This window comes from Palaemon carinicauda, chromosome 35 (genome assembly GCF_036898095.1).
Source record: "Palaemon carinicauda isolate YSFRI2023 chromosome 35, ASM3689809v2, whole genome shotgun sequence".
NCBI lineage: Eukaryota > Metazoa > Arthropoda > Malacostraca > Decapoda > Palaemonidae > Palaemon > Palaemon carinicauda.
The window spans coordinates 62,675,733-62,685,948 of NC_090759.1; the positions used below are offsets into that span (position 1 = coordinate 62,675,733).

Sequence of the window (10,216 nt, forward strand, 5' to 3'; positions counted from 1 at the left end):
TTCCAAATTTTCTTACATCCTATATAGATTTTTCATACAGAATTTTGTTGAAAACGATAAAAAATTTACATCCTATATTGATTTTTCATACGGAACTTCGGTGAAAAAATACATCAAATATGATTTTCTCTTGATTTGCGAATCTTTCCATATCATGTTTAACGGACAATACCCCCCTTTTTTTTAGAGAGAGAGAGAGAGAGAGAGAGAGAGAGAGAGAGAGAGAGAGAGAGAGAGAGAGAGAGAGAGAGAGAGAGAGAGAGAGAGAGAGAGAGAGATACTAAAGCAGTCTACCCGATTCTCTAGAAAATCTGAGTTCCATTCTGTTTTCCACCTTTATTCATTTTCATTTTGGATGTTTAGGGAATGAAAGCTGAAAGAAGAAATCCTATCAAGATATTTATAGACCTTAGGCCATATGACACTGCGCTGGAGCCAGGAAGGTCTTTCTATACTGAGGTGAAACTGTGGAACGAAACTATTTTGTATTATTATTATTATTATTATTATTATTATTATTATTATTATTATTATTATTATTATTAATAATAATAATAATAATAATAATAATAATAACAATAACAACTCGTTGCAGGAATAGGATTGCCTGACCTCTAGGCTGCACTATTCATAATAATTGACAAACTGATATCATAATTACTAAAATACTAATTATAACCTTAGCAATAGATGGTAGAGAGAAAATACACTACACCCTGAATAACAACGAAGAAGTTAAGAACGAACAATTACTCAAAATCATAACTCAACGTCCCTGTTAATAGTCAGATTTCGCTGCTAATAAGGATAATCGAGCGGCACTTTTGAAACAATGGCACCAAATAAAGAAAAAAAAGATAAACCGTGAAAGTCGACTGATGATAAGAGACTTCAGAGATTCGTTTGCTCGAGATGATTATCAATATTTGTTTGCAACGATATGTCACTATTGATACGTAGCGATCAAGGCTTCAATATCTCCGAATGATCTTGGGGAGTCATGCAGCCTCCTTCAGACAATAATGAGTGATCCTTGGGCTTCGTGTCAGGATGGGGATCATTGCTGTTGTAATTACACTTTGTCTAAAAGGTTAATGAACACATAGGTATAAAAGGGATAAAAATATACGAGAAACAGAAAGAATCATATAACCCCTCAAAATACCAAGAGAAATCCACCTAAATAATATGGCAACCCTGGCAACTTAATGCGATTCTAATCATCTTATCATGTGTGAAAAAGCTAAGAACGATATATAAAAAGAGGCCGTGGATAGACAAAGGGAGACGGATGAAAACTGTTGTTGTATAAGGGCGTATAATTTTATGAGCGCCTGGGGGCGCAAGTGACTGGGTATATTGCATCATCTCTGCCGCGTCCTTTGATCAGATGCCTTGTTGGTCCTGTCGCCGTTATTAAGTCCTTCCGATTTAGTAAAACACGGAAAGTCAAACATCCCCCGCAGGCGGCAGCTTCGGAGAGCTCCTCAAACAAACCCAAAAGCGGATGGAGGAGGAGGAGGAGGAGGAGGAGGAGGAGGAGGAGGAGGAGGAGGAGGAGGAGGAGGAGGAGGAGTAGAGGGGCCACCCGATGAGGGGAGATGAATACAAGGAAGTGGAGGAAGGGAAATATATGAATGGCGGGGAATAGAAGGAGAGCGGGAGACGGAAGAGGGAATATAAATGGAAGAAGGTAAAGAATAAAAAAATACTTTCAAAGGTGAGAAATAGTGTAAGGTAGGCACAGATAATGGGAGGAGATGAGGAATAACACGAAAACGAAATTGGAGGGATTAAAATATCGGATGAAATAAAGATAACCTGAAAAGGAGAGTTGAATGGCAAGAGGAAACGAACAGATACGCAGAAACAAACGGATGCAGGAAGAATAAAGGGTGAAGAAGCCGTACTTGGTGGTAACAAAAAATAATAAAACAAGAAGAATATGGCAAAGCAACGATATAGACAATGTCGGACAAAAGCGGTTCAAGAAAAATCGAGATTCTTCGGGAGTTTTAGGTTAATGGGATTCGAGATCGTTTTCAGAGAGAGAGAGAGAGAGAGAGAGAGAGAGAGAGAGAGAGAGAGTTTTGCATTGCTTTTAAGAAGTGGAATTTTCTGTTTGCCGACGCTGGCGTTAATATTTATGATGTCATCCGAGAAAAAAAAGGACATAAATGAGAATCAAAGTCTCGAACGCAGAGAGAGAGAGAGAGAGAGAGAGAGAGAGAGAGAGAGAGAGAGAGATTATCTCATATACAATGCCAAAGGATTTATTAATATTTCATAGCCGTTATCTGTTTGTTCTGGAAGCTGGATTTAAGATGATGATGCCTCGCAATTAAACACGGACGCAAACAAACAAACAAACAAACGCTGGTACAAAGACTTGAAGTAACATCAGTGCAATTGACAAGCAAATAAAATTCAAAAACTTTAAGATGAAAAACAAATATAAAATCAATATGGTCAACATTTTACTCAAGTCTACGGACGAAACACTTTTTTCATATGCTGACCCTAGGCCTAGAATGATGAATCAACTGTGACGTTAAACTCTACGGACAGCGCACTCCCCCTTTTCATCTGCTGACAGTAGATTGCTAAAAATGCAAATCCGGATCATCTCCCAAATTTAATGGGGGTTGTCCATGACCTGAGATCTATCTGTGGTGAAAATTTCGTCAAAATCCGTCGAGTACTTTTGATGTAATTTTTTTCCAGAGTCAAACAGAAACACACACAAATAAATAAACGGACTCGATTTTATAACCTTGGCAGAGGTTTAAACATAACAGTAAATACACTAAACATGGTCCCAAAATGGCAACACGCTGGTATTAAAACCTGAGGTACATCAGTGCAATGGATTAACAAATAAAAATCAAATACTTAAGATGAAAATCATAAAAAGATAAAATATATAAACCGGGACGAAAATACAAAAAAAAAAAAAAACTAACAGTAAATACAATAAACATAGGCGACTCCAAATATTTTAGTGGCAGGAATAAAAAATATGAATAAAATATCATTATTACTAAAAACTTACAGCGGATATCTGAACAGACTCCACTTGAAAATATCATCAACATTTCGACAAAAACCCAACAAGACCAGCAATAAATATGGCTAAAAAAAAAAATAATAATTATATAAAAACCGATACCCTACATTAATTGTTAAGACACTGTTTTCATAATTAAATTGAGATGACAAAGGGAGTTGCAAGTCTTCTTTTCTTTTACCTTCATGAACAATAATTATTGCCTTTCAGCGTAAAGCCACGATATTAACAATATTTTTAAGCGATATAGAAAAAAAATCTAAATAAAAGAAGCCACCGAGACATAACGCCTTTGTGACGAGGAACACTGCACGCGAAAAAAATGGCTACACTTTGATTATTAAAGTGACAAATTATATAAAACATTCAATAACGGATGAGGGGAAGAGAGCGTTATTGGAGTTCCAGCTGAAATTTATCATCGGAATAAGGGCACTAATGAAAGCATCATAGAAAACAGACGAGGGTTGACTATTAATTTTAGGGGTCACTTTCATAAAGTGTTACTGCTCTCTTCAAAACACACGGTCATTTGGCATTCCCCGCTAGTGCTTCTCTATATCTATCCGCACACACGGGTGTGAGTAATTGTGTAAAAATATTCACAAAGTTTATTGTATTAGGGTTTAAAGGACATTCATAAATGGCTGAGGCAAGGGGCAGTGATAATGCAACATAGGAAAATGCCCTAGACTCTGTCCATTTATACATATGATCAGCGCCTAAGCCCTCTAACCACCCAAGCCATGACCAGGGAGGGCAAGGCAATACCTACTGATGACTCAGCCGGCTGACCTATGAGCTTCCCTAATCCTTTGCTTACAAGGATGGTGAGGTTGCAGACACTAAAAGAAACTATTGAGCTTGAGCTGGTTTTGAACCCGAGTCCTGCAGACACCTGGTTTTGAACCCGAGTCCTGCAGACACCTGGTTTTGAACCCGAGTCCTGCAGACACCTGTTTTCGTTATCACACAAAGATTTCTAATTTCAGGCGTGTAGGCATATAAATTAATGAATATCACACACACAATATATATATATATATATATATATATATATATATATATATATATATATATATATATATATATATATATATATATATATAGACTGTAATATAAGAATAAGACGATGCAACTGCAACAAGTTTCACCCCAAGGACACTACGTATCATTCTCATGCTCGAAACATGGTACTCTCATTCTCCATAATTCTACAAAGCTGGTAGTGAAAATCCAAAAATTACTCTGAAAGACCCTGTTTGCAACCGAAAAGAATGAGTGCTAAAAAACGCGACCACTGTCACGAAACGGGGTCCAGCAGCACATCTCAGCTTTAACGGCAGCAGTAATATGTCAGACAAGAGGTCTTAGTACAGGATTGGCATAGTGTGCCATAGCAATGTATGCAGTTAGCATTAACAGTAGCACCACGTCTGAGAACTTATCATACTACATTCATCAGCTACTAACTTTAAATGTCTTCATCGGTTACGATTGGGTTGGATATATGAATTTGTGTCATAAAGCTCAGCACTGTGGCCTGTGTGGTCATTCAGCACCCAATGTGACTGGGGAAAGCAGAAAAATTGCAGTTGGATTATGAAGTTGAAGAAATGAGACAGATGGAAGAGAGGTATAGCATTTGTTGGAGAAGATAGGACATTGGGAAAACCTTTCAGTACAATATCAGAACAGTTTGAATTTTCAGTGTGTTACCCAGGCTATTTATTCAATAATTGGTATTATTCTCACTCAGCATTTTTAATGTATACTGTATTGAATATATAGACAACAATTAGTTACAATTTCACCATTTACTAAATTATTTAGTACATTATGTGTACAGCTCGTCCACTCGGTTCAGATTAAGTGACTTAATCCTTTTAGTATGTAATTGTTGTAACAGCCCCCCTCTGGTTAGTTCAATAAAGTGCGAGCCCTGCCGGAACCGATCGCTGCTTTCTGTTACGTCACTAAAGGTGTTTAGAGATATTGAGAGTCCTAAGAATTCTGCCTCCTTACGTTACTTGAAAATCCAAATCCAGGTTTTTACTTAAAAGTACATGTGATTGGAAGAAACATAAGGAAATAATAAATATATAAAAGTAAAATAAAATCACAAGTCGCATATATGATGATTAGCGCACTACAATGTTTTTTTGAAACATAAGAGCATCATAATAAACAAAACAAAACTAAATATTTATTCCTAATAAATTCAGCTTTGGCAACTATTTCTATTTTCCGATTTAGAAACCAATTCTATCTTACGCTTTAGCTTTACGTTGAACTGAGATGGATAATTATAATCTTAGTGAATATCAAATTGACCATCGGCAAAAGACTGAATGGTTGCATTAACCTGTTATTATACTCAGAAAATAATTTGCTAAAAATAAGTACACAATACATGATAAAAACTTTACCTCAAAATTATTCAAACAAGACCATAAATATTCAAATACTGTCCTGTTGCCATAATACTGTATTACAGCACCTTAACAGTAAAAACTAGCCAATTCCTTCCGATCATTATCAATAAAATCTTATCAAATTCCTCTCTTCTTTTTCCATGAATATACAAAATTATGATATAAAACTGGAACATCGCGTTTGCTCCTCATACTGTATATGAAGAATCATTAACAATCTTCCTTTCAAGACGTCAGAGGTGAACTTGTTGTCTCCAGCCTGACCTGTCACGAAAATTTATTACTCCCCCTACATGGTCCAGGTCTTCATCCATACCGTTCCTAATTAACTGGGTCCTGCAACAGGTCTTCATTCGACTATTTCAGTAGCTACTACTTTCTTGACGAACTGTTTCTCCTTTCATAACACAAATCCAAAAGTTCTGTTTCATATAATAATCAGTCTATTTTCTATCTATCATTTTCCCCTAGTTTTCATAAATTTCTTCACTCGCCATTTAACAAACCGTCACGGATATGATATATTTCATATGCATGCCCTTTCGCTGATGTGTTATATATTAAGATGAAAGCCGAATTAAATATGTTTGTAAAATGATTAATTGAATCAATATTAATCAAAATCCTCTACGTAATTATATACATAAAGTTTAGAAATTCTCGAAATAATGTCCTTTGTCTCCGCTACAGTGCAATCTCAAACGACAAATACTAAGAGGCAGTTAATTTTTCTTTCCCTTCTGAGAGCGCGTTCTTTGTATGGGCCGACTTTTTCCCTACGCGAAGGGCAATATATGGACTAGTCAGTTCCCATATGTCTCAAAAGGAAGACAAGAATGCCAATGAACGACACGAATGATTTCTGAACGAACTCTTTTGAATTCATAGCAGGACGGATAGAATTTCCCCCCTATTTCTTTCACTTTTTTTTTCAGATTGATGGCATAAATTCACAATTTTCCAGACCATTAATGCCACAACAGTCGACCCATGCATAAGTGAGTTGTATAGTTACTGGCTTTATAGACAAAAAGACACTTTAGAAGGCGAATAAGGTACTCTTATAAAGATAAAAAAAGGAAAAAAAATAAAGAACGAGAGAATGAGAAATCGGCAGGAAATAGTCAATTCCTGGACAAAATACGAAACAATTGTACAAGGGACTATTTACCAAATAAAAACTGCGGGTGGCTTCATAAAAAAGAAAAAAAAAAGTAGCTTAAATATGGAAATATCCTTTTTTCATAATTTATTGTATCACGATTGCTTGTGACTAACATCAGCTTCTTACAAACAACCACTTTCGCTTATTAATATCATATATACTCTCCAGATTCATCAATTCATGAATTTATGCGTCACCTACAATACAAAACTAAAAGTACCAATTTGCGCAATGATAATAAATATATGTGTTACATTAAAATAAAAGGACAAAATTACTTAAATTGGGGGAAAACAATTCATAAAATATATTAAAAAAATAACAACACAATGGAGTCTAAAATATAACCTCCATACAAAATTATACATTACCACTTAAAATGTACATAAGATATAACGCTCAAAGATGAGACCACAATCGAACAATCACGAGATGCACTAACCGGCTATAATAAAATACCTGGACTATAATACAAACGGAATAACCCAACAACATTAGAAATATCAAATTAAAGAGAAACATCAGGATTACACTTGAAAGTATACTGAAGGAAAAATAATAATTTTCATGCTTACAGACAACAGAAGAAGAAAGGGAATAGCAGTTAAACACTTACAGTTCTCCATGCCCTCAGACCTGTTTTTCCTTGACGTTGTTGGAACTCTGGAACAAGCAAAATTTTCCAATTAGAAATCTCCGGTTAATAATGCAATATGCAGTAGAATAAATGTTTTTCCGTGTGTAACAACGATACTCAACTGGTAATAAGAGCCTACGATCAGCCTCCATTAATATACAACTTTATATAAGTACTTAGAATACAGAAATCTTGGTCCGACCTTGGGAACGATATACTATGTCTGGGGTACGGCTTAGCAATCTTACCCCTCTTTTCTATCAACCAGTACTCCAAAATCAAACCATTGTTCTCTAGTCTTTGGTAGTGCCATAACCTCTGTACCATGGTCTTCTACTGTCTTGGGTTAGAGTTCTCTTGCTTGAGGGTGCACTCGGGCACACTATTCTATCTTATTTCTCTTCCCTTGTTTTGTTGAAGTTTTATGATTTATATAGGACATATTTATTTTAATGTTACTCTTCTTAAAATATTTTATTTTTCCTAAAGTTTCCTTTCCTCACTGGGCTATTTTCCCTGTTGGAGCCTCTGGCCTTATAGCATCCTGCTTTTTCAACTAGGGTTATAGCCTTGCAGGTAATAATAATAATAATATTGGCCTTTTGGTGAAATGTCTGGTAGAGTGTCTGGGATTGAAAGGGGAAGAGCGAGAGAGGGTGTGGCTTTATTGCTGAGTGAATGGATGACAGGTAAAGTGGAATGGAAGGAGATATCATCTAGGTTAATGTGGGTAAGGGTTAGGTTGGGTAGGGAATGTTGGGCGTTTATCAGTGCGTATGGGCCAGGTAATGAGAGAAGTGAAGAAGAGCGGAATGAGTTCTGGAATGAATTAACTAGGTGTGTAGAAGGACTGGGTAGAAGGAATTATGTAGTTGTCATGGGTGACTTAAATGCTAGAGTGGGCGCTGGAGAGGTAGAAGGTGTCATTGGGAAGTATGGCGTACCAGGTGGAAATGAGAGTGGTGAGAGACTGGTAGATATGTGTGTTGAACAAGAGATGGTAATAAGTGCTAGCTTTTTTAAAAACAAAGATAAAAATAAGTATACATGGGTAAGAGTGGCAAATGGAAGAGTAGTAGAAAGGGCATTAATGGATTATGTGTTGATAACTAAAAGAATGTTTGGAAGATTGAAAGACGTGCACATGTTTAGGGGTATGGCTAACGGTATGTCTGATCATTTTTTGGTGAAAGGAAAATTAGTTGCAGCAAAAGAATGGGGGAATAGAGTAGGTGGATGTAAAAAGGAACTAGTGAGGGTTGAAGAGCTAATAAAACCGGGGGTAAAAAGTAAATATCAGGAAAGGTTGAAAATGGCATATGACGAGGTGAGAGTAAGAGAAACTGGTAATTTAGAGGAGGAGTGGAAGTTAGCAAAAGAAAATTTTGTTGGGATTTCAAGTGATGTATGTGGCAAGAAGGTTGTTGGAGGCAGCATGAGGAAGGGCAGGGAATGGTGGAATGAAGGAGTGAAGGTAAAAGTGGAAGAGAAAAAGAGGGCTTTTGAAGAATGGCTGCAGAGTAATAGTATAGAGAAGTATGAAAAATATTGAGAGAAAAATGCGGAAGTAAAGCGCAAGGTACGTGAGGCAAAGAGGGCAGCTGACCTGAGGTGGGGTCAGGGACTGGGTCAGTCATATGAAGAGAATAAGAAGAAGTTTTGGAAAGAAGTGAAGAGAGTAAGGAAGGCCGGCGCAAGAATTGAAGAGACAGTGAAAGATGGAAATGGAAGGTTGTTAAAAGGAGAGGAGGCAAGGAAAAGGTGGGCGGAATATTTTGAAAGTTTGCTGAATGTTGAGGATAATAGGGAGGCAGATATAATTGCTGTTCCAGGTGTTGAGGTGCCAGTGATGGGAGATGAGAATGAGAGAAAGATTACAATAGAGGAAGTGAGGAGAGCACTAGATGAAACGAGAGTAGGAAAAGCATCTGGTATGGATGGTGTGAAAGCCGAGATGTTGAAGGAAGGGGGTGTGACTGTACTTGAATGGTTGGTGAGATTGTTTAATGTGTGTTTTGTGTTGTCAATGGTACCAGTAGATTGGGTCTGTGCATGTATTGTACCAATATATAAGGGTAAGGGAGATGTGCATGAGTGTTGTAATTCAAGAGGTATTAGTTTGTTGAGTGTAGTTGGAAAAGTGTATGGTAGAGTACTGATTAATAGGATTAAGGATAAAACAGAGAATGCAATCTTGGAAGTACAGGGTGGTTTTAGAAGAGGTAGGGGTTGTATGAATCAGATTTTTACAGTTAGGCAGATATGCGAGAAATATTTAGCAAAAGGTAAGGAGGTGTATGTTGCGTTTATGGATCTGGAGAAAGCATATGATAGAGTTGATAGGGAAGCAATGTGGAATGTGATGAGGTTATATGGAATTGGTGGAAGGTTGTTGCAAGCAGTGAAAAGTTTCTACAAAGGTAGTAAAGCATGTGTTAGAATAGGAAATGAAGTGAGCGATTGGTTTCCGGTGAGAGTGGGGCTGAGACAGGGATGTGTGATGTCGCCGTGGTTGTTTAACTTGTATGTTGATGGAGTGGTGAGAGAGGTGAATGCTCGAGTGCTTGGACGAGGATTAAAACTGGTAGGCGAGAATGATCATGAATGGGAGGTAAATCAGTTGTTGTTTGCGGATGATACTGTACTGGTAGCAGACACAGAAGAGAAGCTTGACCGACTAGTGACAGAATTTGGAAGGGTGTGTGAGAGAAGGATGTTGAGAGTTAATGTGGGTAAGAGTAAGGTTATGAGATGTACGAGAAGGGAAGGTGGTGCAAGGTTGAATGTCATGTTGAATGGAGAGTTACTTGAGGAGGTGGATCAGTTCAAGTACTTGGGGTCTGTTGTTGCAGCAAATGGTGGAGTGGAAGTAGATGTACGTCAAGAGAGTCAATGAAGGTTGCAAAGTGTTG

The 10,216-nt window shown here is 37.2% G+C and overlaps 1 long non-coding RNA gene across 2 annotated transcripts in view; it reads right to left on the reverse strand.

The window, feature by feature from the left end:
• Window positions 1-7,279: 7,279 nt before the first annotated feature.
• Window positions 7,280-10,216, reverse strand: part of LOC137627516 (uncharacterized) — a 42,483-nt gene continuing 39,546 nt past the window's right edge. For both annotated transcript variants that reach the window (XR_011041176.1, XR_011041177.1), the window contains exon 2: window positions 7,280-7,330. This is a non-coding gene — a long non-coding RNA (uncharacterized lncRNA). The remainder of the gene's footprint in view (window positions 7,331-10,216) is intronic.